Source organism: Netta rufina, assembly GCF_964035555.1.
Source record: "Netta rufina genome assembly, chromosome: 2".
Taxonomy (NCBI): domain Eukaryota; kingdom Metazoa; phylum Chordata; class Aves; order Anseriformes; family Anatidae; genus Netta; species Netta rufina.
In genome coordinates this window covers 109545188-109572582 of record NC_140124.1, presented here as the reverse complement: position 1 = coordinate 109572582, position 27395 = coordinate 109545188, and the positions used below count along the sequence as shown (strand labels likewise).

Here is a 27395-nt window from a genome sequence, read left to right as displayed (position 1 = left end):
ACCAGCTGACATGGCTTCAGGAGTCACCCAAATTAGAAATAATTACGTTTTAGAGTAATTTCTATAATGACCTCCGTATTTCTGCTTGTGACTCCCAAGCTAACCACAGCAGCACACAAAATTTTGCTGCTACCATTGTGAATGAGCACCGTCCCAAGTCTCTGTCACCCACAAGTTCCTCAAACAGATATTCTGCAGGTTTTTTCTTTTAAAACATTAATTACCCTAATAAAATATTAAGAGTTTAATATTACTGGATAATTCATCATTATAAGCACCTTCACAGCATGACTTCTTATTCTGGGGTTATCCTTACTACCTACTTGCTAGTTCAACCATGCTCGGAGTTGCAAACGAGCCTCTGTAATGATTAACTGCAAATTCATTTACCAGTTCCCTCCTTACAATATGAGGATGCTTTCAGAGGTCTTGGTAACAGGATGCATTTGGGATATACAAGACACAAAATCAGACCGTTGACGTATCTACGTGTAAAATACAGCACGAAACAAAAGAATCAAGTTTGGGATTAAAAAAAAAAAAAAAAAAAAGAGAGAGAAGAAATGAAAGAAAGAAGCTGCAACTATATTATGCAAAAACATTTTGAACAAACATCCTGAGAAGCAGTAGCTTAAGGAAAGTCATGACAAAACAGGATTTGAGAAAAGTCAGTCATGATCATAAAAAAAACACCACACATTAATTGTAGAAACTCAGTGTTTTTTTATGATTGCCACTGTAATGTGTTTCTGAATATTTGAGATATCTTAATCAGTTACTATTTCTAATGAACTCTAGTTCGTGGGACTAAGTCTGAAGACGTCATTGTCAGAATGTCAAGGCTTATTACCCCTTCATTTGTCAGTCTTCTCAACAGTCCTCCTTCTCACAGCTCTGTTTCAGAAGCAAAGGAAAACGTGTCTTCTTCATTACGTGTGAGAAACGATTCTGCAAGCATGGCCACGATAGATACACACATCTCAAGGATGCATTACCACTGAGGTCTAAAACCAAAAATCTGAAGCGTTTCATACACCGATGATTTCACAACTCTTTTTTTGTTTCCCAGGATTAGAGACGTGATGCCTTAATATCATGTCCAAGCTCCAGGTTTTGTTAATTACATCCTACCTACCTAAATACCCCCTGTAGTTTCAATTAGACATGGTATTCTTCTTCACTTCCCGTCTTGATTATTGTGCACTGTTGCTAAGCACTAGTTAACAGTTGCCACATTCACCCCAAGTTGGCTGCACTTCAGTGGTCATTCAAAGAATTAAATACAAAACATATGGTACAGAACCACACAAAACGTAGAGGCACTTTTAAAAACCACTCTAAAATGCTTAATATGAAAGAAACAGCAGGGTACCCCCCCTCAAAGTAAAATCCTTACAGTTCTACATCCACTTAAGTTTTCCTAGAAATATAGAAAATTATAGAGAAATGCAGTAAATCACTTTCTTTTAAGCTATCACTAATAAAATTTCCTTGTGTGTATTTTTGACATTATACTGAATCTAGCTTTCCACTGAACGAACAGCCCAGCATTCATAATGTGATAGGCTTCACGGTACATAGCTTTTTCTAGATTTCCCTTAAAAACTAATTTCCTTCCCCAAATCCCACTGCAATTAGTCTCCAATTTTTCTTCTTCCTCGTATCTACAAAATACTTTGGACATGACTCGTTGAACCATCAAATATCAATGCCGATGGCAATGCTTTTAAAGCAGACCTTGAACCAAACCTAGTTTTTGAGCTCTGGACAAACTTTTGGCACTTTCTAATTACCCCTTCTATTGTCTGTGACACCCTCATGAGATCTTAGGAAACTTCACATATTTTAACTAACCCAGTAAAAGCGAGGTTTTTGAACCTAAAATTCAGATTGCCTATTCCCTTTAATCTCATATCTTGGGCTTAAAACCTGCCTTCCCCAAACATCATCACTATTTCTGATTGTTACATATCTACAGCCAAACCCATCTAACAAAAATTATTGGTATGTACAAATAGGTTTTCGTAACTAAACTTCTGTTGTTAAACACCTCAGCCATTTTTTTTTTCCACAAACACTACCAATGCTAAATAAAAACATGCATCATATTTGTTATCTGTATTAGCAGATGTGTAATTAAACCTTCAAGGTTTGAAGCCCAATACTTCAAACAGGTAAGCACATACCAAAGATTACTCATTGACTTTATGGGGAGTTTTGTGGGAAATAGGGCTATGAGGAAAATTATGCCTGTGCTTGAAATCCACAAGCGTTAAGATGAGGAACAAATAAACACTTCTGAGCAGCTCTGAGAAGGCTCTCCAGATCCTTTTTCCTTTGCAAAAAGCTAATTAAAAAGATAATAGCATCTATCAGGCTCCATAAAACACAGTTGTCCTACTCACAAGCAAGTTCTTCACGGTAAGGATTGATATTTTCACAGCAAGAGCTTGTTTGTTTGTTTGTTTGTTTTCAACCTTTCCAGCGCTTTTGCAATAAGCTTGTCAATCAACTGAAGACCCTCGTTTTTCTTTTGAGGGCATATCCCAACCAGGGCAAACAAAAGCCAAGCGTAGCTGTGCGTTACAGCATTTACCAGCACAGAAAGCCTCTACCTGTCCTCCCTGGTGTCACACACCGATCCTCAACTGAGCCCCGCGGCTCCTCGCTTGGCTCGCAGCTCTAAGCCACTGCAATCCCTGTAACAAAAGCATAGGCTGCTTTTATTGCTAAGGAGTCAAAATAATTAAAGATCGTGCTTTCTTCTTCAGCAGTCTTTTCTTTCAACCTTTAAAAAAGTCTTGATAGGAAGGTATCAGTAACATACAAGGAACGTGAAATACAGCTTTAGTCGCATCGGGTGCCACTCAGTGGGTAAGTCACAAGAGTCACCAACTCGAAGCCAAACGCGATTACGTTTAAGACGTCGCATCTTCAGGTTATTTGTAGCAAAAATACCGACAAGGAAAAGGAACGGGAAATATTTTTTCACAGGGTGGTGACACATCTGCTAAGTCTTACACTGCAGAATACGGACTAGCGCTTGCAGGCTTGGGGCCTAAATAAACAGCAACCAGCGACCTATCCTCGGGGTTTTGACCAAAACCCTACAATCTGAAGAAAGTTTTCACCTTCCGGAGACTTCAGCAAGCAGCCAGGAAGCACTCGGTAGGGAAGGGGCAGAGCCCCCCAGCTTGCCAGCGCGGCTCGTAAATCTGTCAGCCACCTTGGGGCGCCCACACCGACTTCACTTTTTTTTTTTTGTATTTTTTGTCCTCACGGAGGACAAGCCAGCCGTGTCCTTACTCTCTGCTCCCCAAAACCAGCCGGCACCCCCACAACCCCCCCCCCAAAGCCCCGTGCAGCCTGAGGCGAGGCAGCCGAGCCCCCTGCCGGCGGCGGCGCCTCACGGCAGCGCGGCGCGGGCGGGCTCCCCGGCGGAGCCACCTGCACCCCCCGCACGAAGCCCCGGGGATGGGGGGGAGCTTTCACACCCCCTAACACCCAGCCCCGGCTCCTCCCAGCCCCACCTCGCCCCATCCGTATGGGGTCAGCCGCCCCCCAGCCCTAAAACGACGGCAACAAAGGGCCGGAGCCCACCCGGGGGAGGGCAGCCCGCGGGTGACACCGGGCGCCGGGTGGGCGGCAGCGAGCCCCGCTGCCTTTGTGCCCCCTCCCCGAGCCCCCCGCCTTACCTTGCCAGGCAGGGAGAGCAGAAGTTGAAGCACCTTCCTTCCACCCTTCCCTCACTTTTTTATTTTTATTATTTATTTATTCCTTTTTTTTTTTTTTTTTTTTTTAAATTAAATCCCCTCCCCTCCTGCCGCCCGGCAGCCCCGCTGCCGCCGTCTCCCCGCGGGTCTCGGTCTCCCTCTGCCTCTCCGCCGGGAGGAGGGGAGGGGAGAGAGGGGAGGAGAATGGGGCGGACCCGCAGGTGCCGCCCCTCCTGCCCTGACAGCGGGGAGGAGAGGGGTCGGGGGGCGGCGAGGATGACGGGGGGGGACCCAGGAGGCTCCCCAGGGTGCGGTGGTCGAAGGGGGATGAAGACTGGGGAGCCCCGAGGAGGGCGCTTGGTGATGGAGGGGGCTGAGGGGCGCCCGGTCTGGGAGGGAGCCCGGGGGCAAAGGGAATGGGGCAAGGGGAGGGAGCGGGGAAGGCTCGTAACGCTGCAGGTGGGCTGTGTAGGGATGGGGCGGCTTTGGGAAGGGTCGTGAGGGGCAGCTGAGGTGCCTCGGTGTGCTCAGCCCCGAGCAGGGCAGGCTGAGGGGAGGCCTCATGGCGGCCTGCAGCTCCCTCAGGAGGGGAGTGGAGGGGCAGGCGCTGAGCTTTGCTCTCTGGGGACAGCGACAGGACCCGAGGGAACGGCATGGAGCTGGGACAGGGGAGGGTCAGGCTGGGGGTTAGGGAAAGGGTCTGCACCCAGAGGGTGCTCGGGCACTGCGACAGGCTCCCCAGGACAGTGGTCACAGCACTGAACCTTATGGAGTTCAAGAAGCACTCAGACAACGCTCTCAGACATCCAGGGTTTGATTTTTGGCTGGTCCTGCGTGGAGCCAGGAGCTGGACTCAGTGATCCTTGTGGGTCCCTTCCAGGAGAGGATATTTTATAATGTCATGATTCTGGGCTGGGGCACAGTGAGGCTTTTCCAGCCAGATGGCTGTGTGCGGGAGAGAGGGCAGGAACTGAGGGCAGAAACTTAAGGAGGTTAAAACTTGCCCAAACTGATCCATTTGTGTGTGAGGGCATGAGGGACTGAGCCAGAAAGAAGGTATGGACTGTCCTGAAGGGAAAACAGACCTCACTGGGGTGTCACAGCATGTGGGGTGCTCAGACAGCAAAGGTGGCTCAGTGGCTGGGGAGGGCAGAAGGTGGCACCAGCAGGACACGTAAGTTCCCCCAGGAGAGATGGCAGTGGCCTGCCAGGGCTGTGGGCACAATTTGTCATCAAAGGGGCCACCTCGTGTCTTGTTTTGGGATTAGGTAGACATTGAGCTAGCACAAGCGTGGTAAAGAAGAAGCTGGAAAGGCTTAGTGAGCTGGGAGGGTGCTGGAGATGGAATAGAGAAGGACACTGTGAGCATATTTGTGTTGGAGGTTAAATTGAACGGGTTCAAGGCACGGCATGGCAGACAGATGAGGGAGTCTGAGTGCGTTGGAGGGCATGGATAGAGAAGGTTCTGGAACATTTCAAGCTCTAAGTGGAGCCAGAGGCTGTGTGCAGAAAAGTGGCTTTAAATCTTCTGCGTGCATGAAGATGAAGGTCAGATTTAGCAGGAGCGTGGGAAGGAGGCTAGAATTGCAGCAGGGCATTTTACGGGTAAATATCCATTGAACTGCAGAAAAATGATTTTGCCTTTTCTTCCCTGTACCTTTGATTAAGTTACCATATGAACCATCTCCTCTTTTTCCTTTTTCCCTTTTCAGAGGGTGTATCCCTGAGCCTTTTTCTTCTCTCAGGACCATAGGTATTACAGGCTTATCTCATGTAGTATCCTACCTTTCTGTCTCAACAGCTAAGAAAAAAAAAAAAAAAGTGACAAAAAGAAGTGGTAGTATCATTTTTCTTTGACAGGAACCTGCTGCTGTGTGATGTTGAGAGGCAGAAGATGTTCAGTACTTTTCTCGCATCCTTTTCTTTTGTATTTACTGGTAAAAAGACTGAGTTCCAGCATCCTTGCGCGTGTTCTCATTACCACAAATAATGAGACTTTTCATCAAAAAGTGATAGAGAAAAAACTGTTCTTACTTCTTGGAGAAAATAGAGATAGCACAGAGGTGGTGTGGCATTGCAGTACTCCTGCTTCATCCAGCAACAGGGAACAAGGGTCTGTCTAATAGCTAATGTAGATGGTTTCAAATATTCAACAAAATTAGCCCTTTTCTTAATCAATCCAACTCTTTCTGATAGGTTTTCTTTATTGGTTCTTTTTCTTTATGCCTTGCTAATTTGCAGTGCATTTCATCAATGGGAATCAATTAGGATTGTAATAACGCATGCGTGTATCTGTGTAGGTAAGGTAGAGACCAAAGGTTGGGGCATATTATTATGCAGTTTTCATAGCAAACTTGACAGGGAAGAATCTTTACATGTAACATATACAGAAAATATCTACAATGCTGTCTTGTATGCCCCTATATGAGTACATATTTCTGGTTGCGTGCTTTTTTCCTACCAACTTCTTTGGCTACTGCCATAAACCGTACAACCCTCTTACATATACTGTCATGCCACAGCTGTTCTCAAAAGCAAGGTACCTGCTAAATAAAGCTTGTTGGCTACTTTGATTCTGAGGGGAACTATGGCATGAAAATAGTATGAAAACTACAAATCAGTTGGTTTTGATGGGGCTATTCACATACTTGAACTGCTTAGAGCTGGGCTTCAGCTGTGGGTTTTCCAAAGATGCACCTCCATTAGCCTATTTGGTGTCTATGTATTTACAATTTGCTAATAATATGACCCTCAACAGTAGGCAAAAATTAGGCAAAGTGGAGCTGAAGAGAATCTGCCAAGTCAGATCAAGCTCTGTGGGCAAGTCCTAAACCTTTGCCGCTTTGCCTGTCCTAAGCAGTACACTTAATTTTCTGGAAACTTGGAAGCTGATAGCTGTAAAAGAGTTTAGGCTGCTGTTCTAATATGTCCACTTGTATATGTGGACTACTCTGTTGATACAGTGCAAAATATACAGGAATTAAGCAATATCAGTGTCAGCCCTGTGAGATAATATTGCCGTGTATCCCTGAGCAGATTTAGACAGTGACATTATTATTGCTTTAGGAAGTACATGAGAGATTCGAAAACATAGCAAGGTGCCTGTAAAATGCCTGTTATAGGATCTGATCATTCTAACCTGGATGGCTTAGTTATGACTAAATCAATCCCAGTTATTGCAGGCTAGATTTTCCCTGACCTTTGAGTTTCATTTTACTTAGGGAAGGTGTGAGAATTGTTCTGATAGTTTTAATGCAATAACTCTTTTCTTATTTGGACTTATTTTTGTTTTGCCTTTTTTTTTTTTTTTTGAAAGGAGGAAACATTCATTATATGTTTCCTTCTAACTTTCTATTTTGACTATCAACATTTACAGCTCGTAGGGTGGTTTCATCTGTGCCGTCTGCGTGCCATATTGCACATCAGATGGCAGGATAAAATCTGTAACAAGAACATTTTGGGACATAAAAGTCTTTCAGGGTTTGAAGCCACGATACTCACGGCACAAACGTGCGGAGCCGCTGGTGTAACTGAAACAGAAGACACAGAACGCCAAAGCAGCTGCAGAGTGAAAGAAAGGGGAGACCACACAGTTTGGGCAGCACACAGGCCACGAGAACAAAAGAACGTTTGAGGGAAGAAGAAAGTGCGACTTCGGGCAGCGAGAAACTGGAGTCAGTCATCGGGAATTATTGACAGCAGACATGCACTCACGCGGCGATTAGGGGCTCGCTTTGGGAAGCCGTGTCAGTTAACACCGAGGTAAAGAGGCGGCATCAGAAAGGCACCTGGTTTAGCAGCACCATTTTCTGATCCCTGGCTAGGCAGCGTTGTCGTTCACGTGTTGGGTTTTAGCCGTGCTCATAGCCACCGGGCAAGGCACCATCAGCTGTCGTATCTCCTGTTATAAAGGACTGCCTGGAAAGTTAATGTGGCATTATGGTTTGTGCAAGAATTGACAAGCCCCCGGTTGAACCACAGGGGTTGATAGGTATCCTTCAGTCTCAAGCCCTCACAATGGGTCTCATTGTCCCCTGCCTTTATGTAGCTCTTCACTTTCTTCACAATTTCCAATTTAAAGAGCAAAAGGAACAAGATCCCTTCGGGTACAGCATGCTGAATACTGTAGCTAGTAGGAACTGCCAGTTACCCCTTTCCTAGCCATGAATGCAAACTTCTCAACAATTTCAACCTTTTTTTGTTTGTTTGTTTTTAATAGCAAAGGTGATCTTAGATCATTCTGGACCAGAGCTTGTATTTATATTTGTCTTGCCTGTTACATAAAAGTAGTCACTGATAACTCGGTATATCCAACCTCAAAATTTAGGTTTCAGGTAATTAAAAAAATACAAATAGGAATGAAAGGGAACCCTCTGCTTTAATTTCTTGTTATTCACAAAGTATCGATTTTATACATGCTAGAAGCAGTAATTTTTTTCCTTGAAACAATTTTAAGAAGGTTTTATTTGATCCAACCTACCAAACTGTTGTCATTAAATTCCACCTGAACAAAGTGAATTGCAGCAACCCTCTCTTGCAGTTGCTAAGAGCAAACTTAGCTTTGTCTTCCTTTGTTGGGGCTAAAGCAAATCCCACCACCCTGATGGGTAATTCTGATATGAGCCTTGTGAGTAACTTTCTGCATGAATCACAATGGTCTTTTATGATTTGTTATACCTTTCTCCTTTTATTATTGCCATGAATTATTCTTTCCCTAGTTGTAATGCTGTAAAGGGTCTCTTTAAAGTCGAGGCATCGATGAAATGAGCACTACCCAAATATTTGTGGGCTATTCCCTAGAGAGCATTTATTCCAAATGGAAAAAACAGATGTACAGGATGAAACAGAAGCAGGGATGGAGATGGGGAGCTGGAGTATGTAAAACTGAATGTTTTTAATGCAAACACTCTGAGGGCAGAGCTAAATCAAGCTAGGAGCAGAATTCAGGTCTCCTAATGCTCAGGTTGCCCAAAGCCCCATCCAGCCTGGCCTTGAACACCTCCAGGGATGGGGCTTTCCTGGTGGTTTAGCTTTCTATAAACTTTCTATAAAATACTTTCTATAAAACTTTAGAAAATACTTGGTATTTGAAACTTTCTACAAAATACTTGGTATTGCAGTGACAGCTCTTGTTTACAGGCTGACAACCGTACCCCATCTAACATGCAAGACCCAGTGGGATGCCATTTCCTTTGCTAAGAAGCATGCCCTGAACAGCAGACTGTGCCAGTAAGAGGCAAAAGGCACCGAAGCTCTGCTTTGAACAGGAGGAACTTCTGGCATCTGCACGAGAGAGTCTGTAAGAAATCTTCTCTTTATAATTCTCTATGTAATTTGTCATATTTAATTTTGTATCAGGCAAGGCCGTTCAAAAGTACTACCCCTTTCTAAAACTTTCAGAGCTACTGTGAAAAATTAAGTTCTGTATTAAGGAGAACTAGGTAAGGTAGAATTTATCTTAGCTGAGATTCATCTTAGCTGAGCCTTTTCAGAGTTGTTTTTTTTTTTCTTGTATAATTTTTTATTTTAAAACCATTTTCAAAATCCACTAATCTTTCAGTGGAATCCTCTTTAGTAACTAAGCTGTGTGTTAGTCTAGAATGTAGCTGACTGAAAGGTGTCATACAGTGTGAATTTGTTTTTTTTATGATTGAGCCTGTTTTACGTACTCCCTAGAATTAGCACAGTCCGTTTTGACCTCTGTCAATGGGAAGATAAGTTCTAATTTTTACTACACAACAAAGCGTTATTGATACATCGTTGTTTTTGAAAAGGAAAATGAAAAGCATGTTAACTGCTTGCTTTAAATGATTCAGGAAGAGTTTTCTGCTTGTAGTTGGATTTGTGTACTTCGACTAAACGTAAAGAATTTCCACGTGTCATACAAATGGAACGCTGCCTTCTGTTTAAATATTTTCAAAATGCAAAACTGAATGAAAACCAACCTCCATAAAATGGAAAAGCATGCCTGCAACTGACTGTGCAATAAAACATTCAGCTGTGCTCTGGCTCATTCATCATCTCCTGGTTGTTTTCTAAGACACGGCTTAGATCCAGTACTCCTAAATTACTTCTCCATTGCCAAACACATAATTTAGTCAATAATTTTACAGTCTAGAGTGAAATAATCCTTTTAAATAGGGCTTACTTACAGAGGAGGTAGTCCTGCCTAACTTAAGCCATCTAAAAGTTAATCTCTTATCTATCTTTATTTACAGATGGTGAAAACATCTGGTCAGTGCTGGCTTCACCCTATTCTAAACCAAACACCTTCAGAAGGCAAAGCCTCTCCCCTGAATCTCCCCTCATCGACTGTGAAGGAGCTTAGAAACCTAGGTGAGACTGCGCACCGATACGGTCCCTCTCCTTGTACTGCCACCCCTCGCTTACTACAGGGATATAAAACAGTTCCCCCTGTTGTTCCCTGTTTGACTTGCACAAAAGAAGCACTCGGGCTTTCTACAGAGATCTTTCCCCGGGCTCATTAGTCGTAGATGGGAAAAGGACAAGTGGCACTTTCATACCAGCAATTAAATTCAAACCTCCCAAAGGCTTCTTTTGTTTTCTCTTCTTTTGCTTTCATAGCACTGGCATGATTTGATGAGTGAAGTTCAATGGTAATTTATTTATTTCTTTAATTTGCAATGCTTCCTGCAGTTGTTATCAGTAAGCGTGGTGAATCCCATCAAAGTAAACATATCAGTGCTGGCTAATGTTTCTTGTGATATTTTGATATTTATTCTGCACCTGGCTGTAGAATGGCAGCGAACATGAAGACATGGAAATTGGGCGCTTATGGGTAAGAAACAGAAATCCCACAATTACAGATTTCCTGGCATTAGTGTCATGTTTGTAATGCAAGGCATTTTTAGAATTTTAAAAATTGCTTTACATTTTTTTTCGCTGCATACAGTCTGCAGGGGTTTATCTATCTAGGGTATCGAACCTTCCTCTCGGTTTGTTACTCTTTTGCTTTGTTGCCAGAAGGTCACAGATGTGTTTGAGCTTTCTGGGGTTTTAGAAATGGGAAATATTTTTAAAGTGAGTTGGGTAAGACAGCACGAGCCCTCAGTGTGCTTGGTTTTGTCACTGCTGCCTTTACCCAGACAAAATTCCTGCTTAAAGCAGCTTACGGTAAATTCCCTGTGTAGCTGCCAGAACTAACAGTCACTCCCCTCCTGGTTTTCCTACCAGGTCCACACACATCACGGTAGACCAGACTTCATCCGAATGAAACGCCGAGCTGCTAAGTGAAGTTAGTGCAGCATTCACTGTGTCCTCACCGGCTGAGGTGCTGTCAGCAGCAGCTCTCTCTCTTCACCTTGCGGAGGCAAATCTCTGAGCTTCCTGAGCAACCTACTCTCATATTTATAAATTCCCTGACTTCCCCAGAAGGGTTTACACGTGCGTGAACGCAGACGTGTCTTGGCTGGGTTCTCTCCAAGTACTGAAAGCCAGGTAGGTGTGTGCTGCAGGGTGAGACGTGCCAGCTGGCTTTTCCACAGCCAGTTTCCCCCAGAAGCTCCAGAAACATGTCTGAGAGCTGCCGCACCTCTCGTGGGGAGCTCCCAGGGTCCTCGCCTTGAGCTGTCTTAACCTGCACTCTGCAGCTGTGCAGGCACACAAGGTTTTAGCTGCTCCTCTTCCAGCCGGCTCTCATTTCTCAAAGAAAAAAAAAAAAGTACAATGTTAATTCTGCGGCATCCACGTGCCCACAAAGCTCCCTGCAGGAGTAAATTTGTATGCGAGTTACAAGGTATTAATTATACAGCACTTAATACTTAGTACAATATTAATACTTTAGTCTTCTGAATATTCCTCTTTGCATGTCATTTTCCTGGGAGATCATTTGTTTTCAATGCATGGTAAAACTTTTGCTTTTAATACTGAGTTACATTTATTTGGGAATCGGGCAAGTTGGCTGGTTTGTAAAGATTAGTATAATTTGCCATCTTTCACTATATTTATGTTTATGTTTATGTTTATATTTATGTTTATATTTATATTTATATTTATATTTATATTTATATTTATATTTATATTTATATTTATATTACAAAGTGCTACCAAATGTGCAGTGGGTTATGGTTGTGAGCAAGCTGCTCTACAGCTTTGACATTCCCTTGAGTCTCCTGTTGGCATCAGCGAAACAGAATCAGAGGAGCGTCCCCAGGTGCATTTTGCAAGCAGTCAGAGATGGGATTCAGCCTCAGGTTTGTCAGCAGGGAGGGCTCTGCCTGGGAACCTCCAACAGCCAGCAAATAACCCTCAAAGTAACCCTCACCGCCAGCTCTGGCAGTGTGGGATCCTCATGACTGCAACGTGAGGTTTCAGGTCACTTCTTATTTACGAAAATCCCTATGGCTACAAAAACTGGAATCATTAATGCTGTGGATTACTTTTAACATAAAGCTCTAATTAATTAAGAATTATGTTGTCAGTTAATCTCTATTCATTTATTTTTTGTGTGTGTTTGTGTGTTTAAGGCAATCCGTGTCCCAGCAGCTCCAGAGAAAGGGTAGGTCCAGGCTATGCAAAATGAATCCCTCTGGGTTTTCTACTTTGTTTACAAGAGCTTTTGTTCATCTGAAGTAACGAAAAGCCAGCTAAGTCTCTTACTGTCATAACTGTCTCATACTGTCTTAAGTCTCTTAGTGTCATAATGCTTAGCAATCTATGAGCTGGAAATAAAATATTAGACCACATAAACAAAACTTCTGCTTCCAGAGCAGCGCTGTTTTCAGACCAGTAATCCCACTTGTATGTATATCCTCCCTCCTTTGCTGTTTTATTTTTTTTTCCTTAGCCCTTTAAGAAGGATTTCTCCATTTTTTCTTCTAAGAAAATTCAGTTTTATTTAACATTTTGTCTTGAACATCAGAAGAGTCCTCTTGGGTTTTGGCACCCCAAAATAAAAATCAGCCATACTGCTGTCTGGCTCGGTAGGAACCTCAAAAAAGCAGTAATGCTTTTCCTGAAGTGCCGATGGTGCTCTGCAGTTGGTAACGCCAGCTAACGTGGAAACTTGCAGTGTTGCCAGACAGCCATAGTCCTGCTGCTTGGGTCCTCTCTACATCTGCTGTCATCATCAGAACCAGGAACTTGCATGTTATCCAAAAGGAAACTGGAAAAGCACAAGACTCAGAGGTATTAATTTCCAAATAAAGTTGAGGATGAGGGGAATATCACATCTTATGTGAGTGGAAGGTTTCAGGAAGGAAATCCCGTTGACGGTGAGAGTTGAAAGCAGATAACCCTAAGCAGCTTACAAAATCCTTCAAGAGATGCTACTAGGGAGGGGACCAGAAATTCCTAAAATCAGTTTTGCCATGTGTAGATGGACGTGAAATGGAGAAGGGCAAACACAGTGATCATTACTGGCCAAAAGAGAGTCTGGTCTGGCTTCATCAAACACCTCGGTCAACTACCTGGTCTTCTCCCTGCCGGCTGATGGGAGGAATGGTGTTTCCACTTACACCTTATCTGGTTTCGCTGGAGCAGAGCTGCTGAGCAACCAGTCAGACCAAGAGCGTGCACAAGAATAAATGCCACCTCTCTGCACAGGGCTTGTCCTTCATCACATCACGGTCAAGAGTGCTTCCTTCTACCGTGAGCACCAGTTGACACTCGCCTGTCGGGGAATAAAACGGGAAGTTCCAGCAGGATGCCAGGGAAGAAAGATCTGCAAGCACTGGCTGCCCAGAGGGACTGAGGGATCTCCATCCTTGGGCACGGGGACAGCTTGGCACCAGGCTGAGATGGGGCTGGAGCAGGTGCTCTCCAGAGATCCCTTTTTTCTACCATCAGGAAGCAACCGCATAGCAGCTCAGGAAAGAGGTTGGGACATTTCTATGTGCTTTCAGCTTCCCAATAATTTTGTCTCTGCTGCTGTAGCTAACATGTAAAAAAAAATAAATAAGATAATCATATGGTGGTGAGGTGTGACGATGTGGATGGCTTGCGTACACATAAACACACATGCACAGACGCACACAAGCATTGGCACTAGCTGCTCAGTGGGAAAGCAGTCCAGCAGCTAAACGCGAGGATGGAGGGAGGGGTGCTTGAGGTTGAAGAAACCCTTAGAAAAAGAATGACTTCTTATTCTTGCCAGATTTTGTTTCCAAGGTGCTTGTACTGAGGCCCTGTAGCAAACTGGGCAAGAGCTCTGAATGGATGGAAGGTAATATAACCAGCACCCAGAGCTGGTCGCACAACTCGGTTCCACTCTCACCCCTTTCTGTCTGCACCTCCTTTCCAAGAAGTGCCAGAGGGAAGGAATAACTTCTCTCTCCTGGATGGGGGAAACTCCACAGTCTTTTACTCTGGTACTTTCAGAAGTCCAGTAAAATAAATCATCTGACATTTATCCTGGACCTCTGAAACGTTTAAAGTTTTACCTGTTCAGGATAACTGTGCTAGGGGCATGGTTTCCATCCCAGGGGAAAGACGTGCAAACCTTGACCTCAAATGTACTTGCTTCCAGCTATGAGAAAAATTCAGGTTCATTGAATAGTTCCAGGAAAGTAATCCTTGATAATTCTCAGAAACACTTACCTCTTTCAGATAAATAAAAAAAAAAACCACCTCTGTTCTCAAAAATTTTATCATGCTGGTCCCTATTTTACGCTGCTTTCTTGCCCGTAAGTGAAATCCCTGGGGCATCAGGAGCTCCATCTCGTGTGCTCTGGGTTTCAGACAGCAAGAAGAAACCACCCTTTCCCTCTGCTCCTGTATTGTCCCTGACCTAAACCCAGGAGAACTAGGCCCAATATTTCAGCATAACAGCAAGATCAGTACCAAATCCTGAACCACTGTAAATGCTTTAGCCCAACTGTGCATCTAAAGATTTCATTACCCTTTTTATGTCTGCTTTGCAGCGGGAGTTTCTGCTCAGCTCTTGTGCCCCTCTTTTCTGAGTCCTTTTCAGAGCCTGGGCTTCAAAGTCCAGTTTCCCATCTTATTCCCGTGGCCTTCGTTCGCTATTCCTAGATTTAGAGCTTGATGTTTACCTGTAATAAAGTATTACCTTCCATGCTTGCTTTCTGTTTACCATCTGATTACATAAGTGACCTATTTTCATTTTAGTTCCTCTGGTCTTTGTGTCTGTGGCAATATTATAATTTCATGTTTTCTCTGCTATCACTGATCAAAATGGATGATGGCCAAGAAACAAGTCCTGTGGAGCTCCCCTCGTTAACACCCCTCTGAACAATGGTTCCTTGTTTAGCGTTCAGACTAAACAGTGGGTTAACCAGTTTCTGAACCATCCTGTATGTTAATCTGCTAGAGTTTATTGATCAAGAGTTGTGCAAAATGAAAGCCTTGTGCTTTATACTTGTTTAGTGTATGAACAAAACTGTCTTTATGAATTAAGTTTACTCTTCTCCGAGAGATACCAGGTTATCTCAGCAAAATCTACTTTCTGTAAATCCATGTGAGTTGGCTTTTACTTCCTTTTATTTTGGTATTTATTAGCACAGACACTTTGGCCAGCATTTTTGTCAGGTTATGGACATCTGTTGGGCCAATACCCAGAATAATAACAAGCCTGATGGAAATGCATAGCCTGAAACATAGCCTGGTTTCTTCTGTAAACCTTTTAAAACATTATTCCACCATAACCTTTTTTCTCAGCCCCTGGAGATCCCCTGGACTTCCAGTACTTCTAAAAGTGAGTTTTAGTGACTCAAAGTGATCTTCTGTCAGCTCTTTGAAACTTTGGGGATGCTAATGGTATACATTTCCCAATTTTAGGATGCCTGATAGTAGCAGCTGTTGTTTAGAGCCTATTGAGGCACTTACTCTTTCATCAGCAGGGGTGATGCCTCTTGCTTTTTTCCTCAAATGCAGCACAGAGATACTTACTGAAATTCGTAAAATAAATCCATTGCCAGCCTTTGTCCATCTTAAGGTTTATGCCATGGTTACAGATGCAAAAAATCCCACGCAACCTTGAATCAAAAGTGAGATCAGAACAATCTCCTTGAAATGTGTTTGCTTCTCCTTGAAGTTGTGTTTGCAGATTGAAGCTTCTCACATATCTGCATCACTGTTGGTGTTTCTACTGTTTCTATAAAGGAACTAATACAGTATTAAAGTCACTTCTGTTCCAGTAATTTTAGAACTGCATTCCACTTAAACTGCTGTTACCTGTACTTCTGCTGTTCTTCATCTCTGCAGTGCCCTTGCGCTTCCTTCAGTGATTTCTGTGGGTCTAAAGCCTTCTAGTTGCTGCCATCCAGCCAACCCTTCTGTACATTGTATGCACTCCTCTAATTTCTATAGAACCTTTTATTTACTAAGGAGAGTTTGATATTTGACCAATACATCCTTAGTGTTGGAGATGTATTAAAATGCTCTTAAATATGTGGTATCAGCCACATTTTGCCATGTATGGGCTTTCTTACAACTAAGTTTGAAGTTTTCTGCGATGTAAGCAGAAGGCCAACAGCATCCTGGCTTGCATAAGAAGCAGTGTGGCCAGCAGGACTAGGGAGGTGATCGTCCCCCTGTACTCAGCTCTGGTGAGGCCGCACCTCGAGTACTGTGTTCAGTTTTGGGCCCCTCGCTACAAGAAGGACATGGAGGTGCTTGAGCGGGTGCAGAGAAGGGCGACGAAGCTGGTGAGGGGCCTGGAGAACAAGTCCTACGAGGAGCGGCTGAGGGAGCTGGGCTTGTTCAGCCTGGAGAAGAGGAGGCTCAGGGGCGACCTTATCGCTCTCTATGGGTACCTCAAGGGAGGCTGTAGCGAGGTGGGGGTTGGTCTGTTCTCCCACGTGCCTGGTGACAGGACAAGGGGGAATGGGCTTAAGTTGAGCCAGGGGAGTTTTAGGTTAGATGTTAGGAAGAACTTCTTCACTGAAAGGGTTGTTAGACATTGGAACAGGCTGCCCAGGGAAGTGGTGGAGTCACAATTCCTGGAAGTCTTTAAAAGACGTTTAGACGTAGAGCTTAGGGATATGGTTTAGTGGAGGACTTGTTAGTGTTAGGTCAGAGGTTGGACTCAGTGATCTTGAGGTCTCTTCCAACCTAAACGATTCTGTGATTCTGTAAAATCAACCTTTAAGGAACTTTCTGCCTAAAACGCTTTCTCCTTTCCCTCTCAGCCCTGCAGGGCCCGGCCCGCCATGCCCGGCGTGTCGGCAGTGCCGCCCAGCGGTTCGCGCCCGCCGCTCGCCGCTCCCGGCCCCGCGGCTGCGGGCCCTGAGGGCCGAGGGAGGCCCGGGGGGAGCGGGGGGACCGGGCCGGGGCTCGGTGCCGGCTCCCGGGCTCCCTCCGTGCTCGGCCGAGGCCCCTGGCACCGCCTCTGAGTCGTGCAGCCCTGTCCTGGGGCACTGCTGTACGGCTGGGAGCAGGACGCTGCCTGCCTGCCAGCGCCAGGCTGCTGCTGCTTGGCGGAGCTCGCAGGAGCTGGCGACCTGCCCGCAGCACCAGCATGCCCCACGGAAAGTAAAACAAACAAACAAACAGAGAAATGTAAGCAGAAATGAGCCCTCAGACAGGCTTCCTTACTTGGATCTGAAGATTAATTATTATTTATTTTCGTCTCGAAGGAGGGCAGAAAAGGTGCTGCCTGCCTACCCTTGCTCCCTGTGGCCGCATCTCCTGTGCCAGTCCAGTCACTGCCCTTGAATTCCCCTTTTTGCTTCTGAGAAGACATCGTTTTGGGCTCAAAGGCAAGTCCCGGACACTCTGCCCTCAAATTGCTGATACACCCTCTCTGGATCTAGCCAGCCTCCTCGTGAAGGAGCGAGGATGGAGCACAGCTGATGCAGCAAGGAGGCTGAAAGCAAAGCTGCACGGTGAGACACCTGAGGTGAAGCAAGAGGGGCAGCAAGGAAGGGCTGCAGCACACAGATGGAAGAGGCTTGAATCTCCCACCAAAGGATACCAGGGACAGTGACCTAGAGATGGAAACGTGAAGTTGGGAAGTGTCTGATAGAAGAACCGTGAATGCTTCTTGGGGAGATCCAACAATAGTCAAGCAGCAACAGTATCAGAACAAGCCCCAAAGCACCTGTACAAAGTTAACATAATTTCAAACATATTTCAGCTAAAATCCTGAGTTTTTACCAAAGCGTTTTACAGTATGGGACTGCAGACTTCTGATCTGATACTACAAGTCTTAAAGCCAAATCTCCTGTGTCCCCAGACTGCAGCTACTTAAAATATCTTCTTTTTTTTTTTTTTTTTTTCTTTGCATATTTCTCAACTGAGTGGTGGTGTGGCGCCATTCAGATTACACCATTCAAAATAGCCATGGCCTGAGGTGATCAGATTTTAGGAAAAGTGTTTAACGTAGGATCTATGAACAGAGCTGGAATGTGACAAACAGTTTTATTGAGCTAATTCATTGCACCAGTTAGGGTCATTCACAAACGTAATTATGGAATAATATTTAAGCTGTTTTTTTTAGACCTAAAATTCCGTGATGAAAATTTAGAAATACTTAAAAAGTTAAAAGAAGAAACAAGGATGAAGACATTAGTTTTGTTTCCCTTTAGCGGGAGAGATTTATCATCAACAGATACAAAATGAACAATTAACCTTTATGTTGCACATTTCAACCACAGATTTTAAAGTACGTTATAAAAGGGGTCAAGTATCACTGGCATAAAAACTGAATTAAAACCAGTGGAATTGCTGGCTGCAGCTCTGCCAAGGACATAAAAGCAGCATTAAATGCTGTTAACTGTCTTGACTCTTAATTCTCTGCATCTCATGGACTACACTGACTCTCACTGCTGTAAACTGAGTAATCTGTGCTGAGATGTGAAGGTGAAAAAATGCTCTCTATGCACTTTGGACCCTTGCGAGGTTCAAAACACATGAGCACATAAATCAAAAGGCACTGCATAAATCAAACACGCTGTTCTTTTCTAAAAATTTTCTTTAGCATTATTATACCGTGTAATAAAATTATGTTTGACTTAGCCTTGAAAAAGTGTTCTTTAGAATAGTTTATAAACTGCAGACACTGTTTCTAAAGCCAAAGAACAGATTTTTTGCTCACAGGGTTCTGCACGATCAACTCATGAAAAGCTCAGGAGCAATGGACACGGCTTCCTTTGGTTTTGTCTGCATTAATGTGAGGATCTACCATAAGCTGTAGCTACGGCACATTCACTGCACTCATGATGCTTCCACAAGGATTAAATTTATACCACAAGGTATAAAACAATAATTTTTTTCTTCATTTTCTTCATTCTTTACACTTGTGTTTTCCCTAGAAACAATGCATGCTCATGGCTGTGTACACTGAAATACCATTAAAGATTTATATGCTTTAGTAAGGCAACACATTTGCTGACCACTAAGGAACTGGAAAACTTTCGTAAAGCACTGCTGGACTCTTTGGATGGCCTGAAACTGGAGGTTCCTTGTGCCTGGTCTATCCACTGAACTCACGCTGATACTACACCACAAAGAAGCTCATTCCTCAAGAAAGCCTTTCCACCATCACTGCAGTATATCCAAGTAATTTCTATTCCATAATCAATGAGACAAAAATGGTCTAGCTATAGAATATCTGCAGCATTTCATAACACGTCACCCAAATAGCAGGTCTCTGCTATGCCAAGTTGGCCCAGCTGGAAGACATTTACACCTCAGGCCTTGGTCTCAGGTCAGCTGTTGATACTAACAGATACTTTGAAGGTAGGGGAAGGAGTGCCTCGTTGTTGTAATTGCTGTCCTTTGGCTGAAATGCTCAAACGAAGTCCATTTTCTTCTGCTGAGAGCTGTTTATCTCAGTGTACATGTAGATACAAACAAACAGAAGATGGCTGGTGTTTTCAAAGCCCAAGAATCGGTCCCGGCTTCCCAGCATGGTTCTCAGGCTGCAGAGGCCAGGCTCTGCCAGCTCCAAGCTATCATTACTTCACCAACTTGGAAGCCACTTGGGGTTTGTTTGTTTTTCTGTGCTATTCCCATGCTTGAAAAGTTTTGAAAGAATTAATCTGCACTATGACTTCATAGAATCACAGAATGGTTTGGGTTGGAAGGGACCTCAGAGATCACCCAGTTCCAGCCCCCTGCCATGGGCAGGGACACCTCCCACCAGACCAGGTTGCCCCAAGCCCCATCCAGCCTGGCCTTGAGCACCTCCAGGGATGGGGCATCCACAGCTTCCCTGGGCAGCCTGTGCCAGTGCCTCACTCCCCTCTGGGTGAAGAATTTCCTCCTAATGTCTAATACAAGCTAACTTGTCAGGGGGGTGACCAATGACTTTTGGATAAATGGAAGCTGAGTCCCTACTGAAATCAGCAAACCTGAGATGCCCCTGACATGTCAAGTGAGAGCAGAGTTGTACTCTGAGATACTTTATCTGTGGGATGAGCAATGCCCAGAGGTGAGACCTCTTGCCAGGAGTCCATCCTTCAGCTGAACACATCCCAATGGTAAGGCTGTCCTGCCTACTTATTTTTTTTTGTTGTTGTTTTGTTTTGTTTTGATGTTTTCGGGCTACTTGAAGTATGGGCATAAAGCATATGAGGTAAAATCACCTAACACGCTAGCTCATAAAACATCTGTTAGCTGTCTAACACAAAACAAGCATGAAACAAGGATCCATTCTGTTCGAGCAAGACATTTGAGGGTGTCATGCTGCTGAAAGGTGACTTTTTTCCCTTTAAAACTGAGGAGTTTCATCTTTACGTTTCTACAGGAAGGCTTCAAAGTCCTCAGCACTGAAGGGAATGTCAGAACAAGCTTGCACACGGTGTGGCTCGCAGCCTCCTGCTGCTGAAAGGCATGCGTGGCTCCTATCAGCCTCCTGTTGACACCAGCTACCCAGTGACATCTGTCACCTGGCAAAATCTGGTCCTGCGCTAACGATAGATACTGTGCAAATACACAGCTGAACGCCTCACGGTGTTTCTTACATGCCACTGAGACCACTACTGCTATATTTTATTTCATTTCCCTCTGTATTTCAAGAAAAGACTTGCTTTAATTAATATTTTTTATATTTATTTTATATTTACATTTTATTTCACATTTGTATTTTGAGTTTTAATTTATAAGCAGTCTCTTTTCAACCATAATAACACGAAGAAATGTTTTCCTGGGGAAGAACAAAGAGTTAATTTTGTACTGGTTGGCCCCAAGTGACCCCTTGTTCCCACTGCCTTTGAAATTACTGGAGTTTGCTTAGCCTGAAAAATTACAGCTATAGGAAAACTTACATTTCAGTGTGCTATTTTAAAAAGGAACAGCAGAATTTTAAAAATAGCATCACCATTTTTTTTTTTTCCCCTGACTGTGGCGTCTCCAGCCCAAGCATGTTGATGCAATTTCCAAAGCACTAAGAAATGTCTTAGGTCACATTTAAGTCAGGTCAGCCAAATCCAGGATCAGTGAAAAAATGAGTTGTTCGTCTGTTCTGGAATGGGATCTTTCTTCCCATCATTCTTAGTTATAAAGATATCTTTTGTGTGGTTGAGGCTAAATTTAAGCCTGGGCTGCGTGTATTTGTGTACTATCTATGCGTGTTTTATGCATCAGCAGAGCACTCCATTCCTGGTAGGCTGCACACACAATTAGGGCTTTATGATCTTTGAAGTCGGTTGATACAAAGATTTATGTATTTGCAGCAATAAAAAGCCTGTGAAGTCATGGGGATAGATGTTTTGTAGACCTACAGGCCGATTCTCCTTTGCGTGGGGTTGGTGTAGCTCCACTGGCTTCAGTGGCATCCATCCTCACACCATCCGAGCGCCAGAAGAGCAGAAGAAGGAAACCCAGCGCTCGGTGCGTGGCCGGGGAGGTCTGCTCCTAGAGAGCTCGCTTTTCTTTCAGACCACCGGGGAAAGCACCGAGAGAGAGAGCAGGCTCCACGGCAGAAACCAAACCTTGCAGCACACTTCTTCCACCGAGCAGCTCCTCGGGCTGGCACCGCAGAGGGGCCGCTTCACCGGGGGGCTCCTGCCCATGATGCTCCCGAGGGTGAGGCAAATCCACGGCCCCGTGGATGAAACTGAAGGAAACGGTAAGGCGAAACACGCTCCTTTAATACGTGCACTGCTAGTTTGTAAAGAAAAAAAAAAAAAAGGTTTTATGGGCGGTTTCTTTCCTTTCCAAAGCATTTGGCTACTGTGGGAGGCTTGAAAAGTAAAATGAGTTGAGCCTCAGCAGATCTATAGGAGCAGTTAAGTAGCAAAGGAAAGTCCATGTGTAGCTGTTTCCTGGTGTTATAATGTTTTGATAACAATGGTACACAAAGGCTTGTTTTGTTTAGCGTGCGCCATGTTGCTGTACTTCAGACAAAGTCTCGATTCACTCAGTTGAAGACAAAGTCTCGATTCTTTCGGCTTGAGGCAAAAACCCGGGATGAACGTTTGACAAAAGCTTGGATCTGAAACGCCCCAAACTGCAGGAGTAAGGAAGCAGATTAGTATCAAATTCTACTTCCAGCTATGATGAAAACAAGGAGTAGACAAACGTGCAATTTCTAATTGGAAGGACAAATTTAGGAAAAGATGTTTCTCCTCAGCATTCCCTAGCTAAGCCTCAAATCCTGAAGCTGAAATATTCTTCCTATTCCCTGCTCACACTCCCTACCCCGGGCAGACCTGTCCTCTCTGGGCTGAGATTTGGTCTCACCCAGCAGCCAGTTTCCCTTCAAGAGCAGAGCAGTTTTGTTTACCACCCCCAGGTGCAAACCTCGTTAACTGATGTTTACTTCTTTTGTGTTTTCAGCTTTCAGTAATGAGCCGGGTTAATGGATAGCAAAGATGGCGGTGGTAGGGAGAACGGTAAGGAAAGTTCAGGAGCTGGTTGTACACCTTTGAGCTTTACAGGCTATGGCTCTCGGCCATTTAGTTACAAAATAAAAAAAAAAAAAAAAAAAGAGAGAAAAAAAAATATGTTTCTTTTTGCATAGGTTTTGCTTTATTGTGTTTTATTATTATTATTATTCAGGGTGGTGGGAAACAAAGCGTAGCCAAGCCCCTGACATTTCACAAGTTATAAATACTGTACAAAATTCTACTTCTGGCACCGGAAAATGCTTTCTCCTGTTGTTCAAAGTGACTCCAGATGCTGATGCACTTAGTATACAGCGCAAGTAACTGGACTGGAATGAAAAAGGCCGGTAATTGAGTTTACATTCATCTGTCGATATTCCTAAGGGACAGACTCTTCCGTCTGCCAAGTCTACTCTGCTTCTGCTTGCAGAACTCCAGCGGACTGGAGATTCCCACAGCAGGGGATCTCTGCTATCGGTGGAGGTGGTGAGCACTCCTATTCTGGTCATCCCCTCGTCTCCCACAGCATGGGGAGGTGGGCTGAAGTTTTTTTTTCTGGAAATGAAAGAAAAGGTTGCGGTAGAACCAAGGTTTTCAGCATCGGGTCTTCCCCTGACCTAGGCTCCATATTCACTTCTCCCTCGGCTTTTCCATGCTTCTCACTGCTACAGTACCTGAGAGATTCCCATCCATGTGTATTTCTCTACGTAATAAATTAGTGAGGTGAAGGATTGTCATCCCTATGTGTGAAATAAACCATGGGGATAAAAGTTATGAAGTTTCTCCCAACTTTAAATGAGCAGCCTAGGACAGTTAGGAGCAGACCGTTCCAAAAACCTTGGGTGTTTTATATGTTAAATAGCTACGTATTTAGCTAACTGCTGTCCCTCGTTTGAGACAGTTCCATGGAAAGGGATATCTGTGCAACTTGACCATACAAACAGCAGCAACCTCCGTTCCAAACACAAGAGCAAATCGATACCCATAAAAAAAAACAGACCTGAGAGAAGAAGCTACTATGGCCAATGTCCAGTAAATGTTGGAAAAACATGGAAGAAAGCAGAAGAGATGGTAGAATCTGAGAGACAAATCAGCAAGGGAATATTTGATCCTGGGATCTGGGAAAAAATTTCAGAGGAAAACTGAAACAAGGAGCCTCTTCTGCTGATTTGGGGGTGACGGGAGCTGGTGGGCACAGGGAGAGGAATCACCTCCTGCTGATGGATTTCTTCTGCCTTCAAAGAGTAACTAACTCAGGGAAGAAGTGGATCCACCCCAAATTTCCTTTTTCAGTAGAAGCACATTGGCTGCAATGCCATGTTGAGGCACAAGTCCATGGATAAAAGCATCTGGTTCCAAATTTGAAAAGCAAGCAGGTGCCAGTGCGCAACAGGTCTGAGGCTACATGGGTTGGGTCCACGGTGCTCGCACCATGAAGCTGCTATGGATGGCTGCAGAGAATTGTGTCTGTCAGGTATTAAAACTAGGAGGATTCACAAACACAAGTGAGGGGAGTTGGGATCCGTTGTGCCTGGCAGCTCAGACCTGCATGGGCCCTGCATAGCTGGGCTTCCCTTTCTGAGCTCTCCTGGTCTAAAACGTCTCACTGAGGAATCTGGCCTGGCCAGTGGCAAGCTGTAATTTCCCTCACAGACCACTGTGAGGATCTGGGGTTTTACCATGGGTGGTGGTGCCTGCAGTGAGTACGAAAGCTTGCAGTTAGGCAGGAACCAGTCCTGATGAAACAGAGCCTGAGCATCTCACCCAGCGTAAGGAGGAGCAGGCCCACTCCTCCCGGCCTCCCCTGAAAGAGTCCTGTGTGGGCAGGCAGGAGGGGGCCAGGCACCTGAAAAAAGGCAAGTTCAAGCTAGTGGCCAAGGTCCGCACAGAGACTGACCCAAGCCAGCATCTGTAAGGGAAAGCCAACAGGAGAGTGGACAAATTCATCTCTTTTAAGGCTAGAAGATCACCACCCATTCGAAATATGTTCACAAACCCAAATTTCCCTCCTTTGTCTGTGCCAGGCCTTTAGGACACCTCCTCTTGACGTTTCTGCCCTGTAAAGAAAGGGAAATAAGTTCAGTGCCTCAGTGACTCAGAGCTCAGAGGAGCCCTGCAGTGGAAGCACCCGAGCAGCTTCTCCAGCTGCCATTGGGGTTGCGATGCCCTGGCTGTCATCCCCAGCCCCGGGTGCTGCCGCTGGTCGCCGTGCCCCAGTGTGCAGGGCGCTGTTTCCAGTTTCGGCTGCGTGTTGCTGGGCTCTGCTGCTGTGGTTGTTCCCTTCCCCCTCCACATCCATCACTTCTAAGTGCTGAGAAAGGCAGCAGCGGGCGAAATAAAGGGCAGCAAGCAGCCTTGTGGCCTACCTGGTTTTTGTTACTGTTTTGTGTTTTTCTTTTTTACTCCCTCTCCAAGTTCTTCAGCACAAGTGAGCCAAAATGAACCTTGGCACCAGCACCATCTTTCTCCCTGCCTGTTAGAAACAAGATGTTCCCCGGTGTCCATGGAGGTGTTACGGTCTCCAGGCTGAGCTCCTGTTGCTTATTATTATTATTTGATCTTACACTCATTTCCAAGAACACTGGCATGGAATATCATTAAAAAGATAACAAGATCTTCAGGAAAGAAAGAAATCCACACGTCTCAGCCTGGATTACTTTTTTTTTTTTTTTTTTTCTTTGTGTAGTTTTATACAGAGAGGAAACTGAAACAATCACAGGCTGTGGGTGAACACCGAGCTACCAAATTTTATTTCAGAAGAATATTGATAGGAAATGAAGATGGTCACAGGAAAAGGACATCACTTTTTTTAGATGCCTATGGGAAATGCTGATCACCTACATGCTTCAGTAATCCAGCGTATGTGTGATATTTGTTGGACAACTCCAAGTATTCCCTTTGCACTCTAACCTTCTTCACCCAACAGCAGAAGCTAAATTCATTCATATCATTCCCACACTAACAATTACAACAAAGCAGATGTTTCAGCATATGCTTGGAAGTATTTTTCTCAGTCCATTGGAAAGGAGAAATGCCAGTGAGAAAGGAAGGCCGTATCATTCACCCCCTAGAAAACTATTATTTGGCTGCTGTGAGGCGCTTGCTCCCCTCAAAGAGCAGACAGGCGCAGATAGCAATTACTGTAATCAATGTTTTCTTAATATCTGGGATAAAATCCTAGTTATTAAAGTGAGATTTTTTTTTCTGTCCTATATGGAGGGATATTTTTTTCTTGTTATGTATGTACTCTGCCCAGTGCTGGGGTGATGAACAACAAGCTGCCTAGCAAGCATCAGATTAGAGGAGTCTTCTGTATTTAGGAATATCTTACTCACCAGAAGTACATTGAGTGAACTGTCAATGGATGTCTTTGCTTCAGAAAACAGTAAAAGAAGTTGGTTCTTATGTCTTGAGATTAGTGGCCATGAATGGCATCTTGCAAAACTGGCAGTTTATGTGCAGTGATGGGGAAATACAGCTCTGCGTCCAGATGTGTTGTTCTACACAAGATCAGCTTCATTGTGCTGTGTAGGGCTGTCTCCATAATGCAACCTGACATTTTCAAAAGTGGAAAGAGTTATACAAGATTACATGTTTCTCTAGAGACCGAGTTAATTTCAAGCCCCAAAGATAACCGTGGAGCCTTGTGCTGGTTCCACATACTGATGCTATGAAGCTGAACTTCCTATCCGTGCAGCAACCTTACCAATAATAGCAAGCAGAGGGGATTTTCATCTGAAACCAGGATTTCTCTCAGTGCTACTCACCATTACACATTCAACTAAGACAAGCAATCTTTGCAACTGTCATGACTTTCATTCCACAACCAAACTGAGGAGATGTTTGTTAAATATCAAATTCCAGTCCTTTGGACAATTAACGTGTTGGCAAGCCTCCTGGCGCGATATCTGTTGGCCAGTCATTAGTCCATTGAAGTATGCATACTTGCGATTTGATCTTGACCAATGCAATTTCCTTTCCTTCTTTAGGAATTCTTCCCCTGCCTTTATGCCCAAGGGATAGATAGAGACGATAGCTGTATACAGAATGCTTCAGCTGGGAGGCTAATACTTAAAAGATGATTCTACTGATGCTCTGCTCTACAAAGTCCATCGTAACAATCTGTGAAATTTAACATTAAAAAAAAAATAATAGGAAAATGTATTTCCATTTACCCCAAAGGGCTCTTTTTGAAATTTATTAAGCCCATCTCTTTGGTTTATATGAGGGACTGTGGATTATCTATGACGGAGGGGCAGAATGACAGGCAGACAGTTGTCATTCAGTAGGATCTGCATCCTTCTACAATAGAAAAAAATATGAGTTTTCCTTTCAAGATAAGTTAGCAATATTGAAGCTTATCAAACAGCAGATTTGAATTATCTGGCTGTGGAAATTACCTGAACTGTATGTGCAGCGTCGAGTGGCAGGATAGCCCACCGATGGGTTTGCCTCTGTCCCAAGTCACAGAGCACTTCAGAGTTGTGCAGGCCGGGGTGATCTTATCAAAAGGAGGCATTAGAGCTGTACCTGCAACAAAAACATTGTTTTAGATTGTGATTCTAACTTGTATGATATCTGGAGAATTATTTTATTTGATACTTTAGCAACTTCTGGGAAATTTAACATTTTTACTTTTTTTTTTTATAGGGCCTTTGGAAGTCAAAGTCATTCATCTCAGTGACGATTCTTCTTCCTGTGTTCTAGGAGTTTCTGCGTGAGACTCCCTGAAACATTCACTGTCGGAAACCATTTTCTCTTGCTGGTTTCTCCAGGAAAGGTCAAGGCAGGCTGCCAGTAGGACGACTGGACAACATCACTGCTTTAAAGACCTGTGGGATCTCACTGACACTGAAGCAGTAATGGGCGATGGAGCATTAGGAGAAACCACGCTGCAAAAGCAGGGTGAAATTTCCAGAGCATATTTAATTGG

At 44.2% G+C, this 27395-nt stretch overlaps 1 protein-coding gene across 1 annotated transcript in view; it reads right to left on the bottom strand.

Annotated features, from left to right (window-relative positions):
- The window catches only part of GREB1L (GREB1 like retinoic acid receptor coactivator), a 125961-nt gene extending 122173 nt beyond the window's left edge, over positions 1-3788 (bottom strand). The window contains exon 1 of the mRNA XM_084281816.1: positions 3696-3788. The gene's annotated coding sequence lies outside the window, so the exon portion shown is untranslated. The remainder of the gene's footprint in view (positions 1-3695) is intronic.
- Between the last annotated feature and the right edge of the window lie 23607 nt (positions 3789-27395).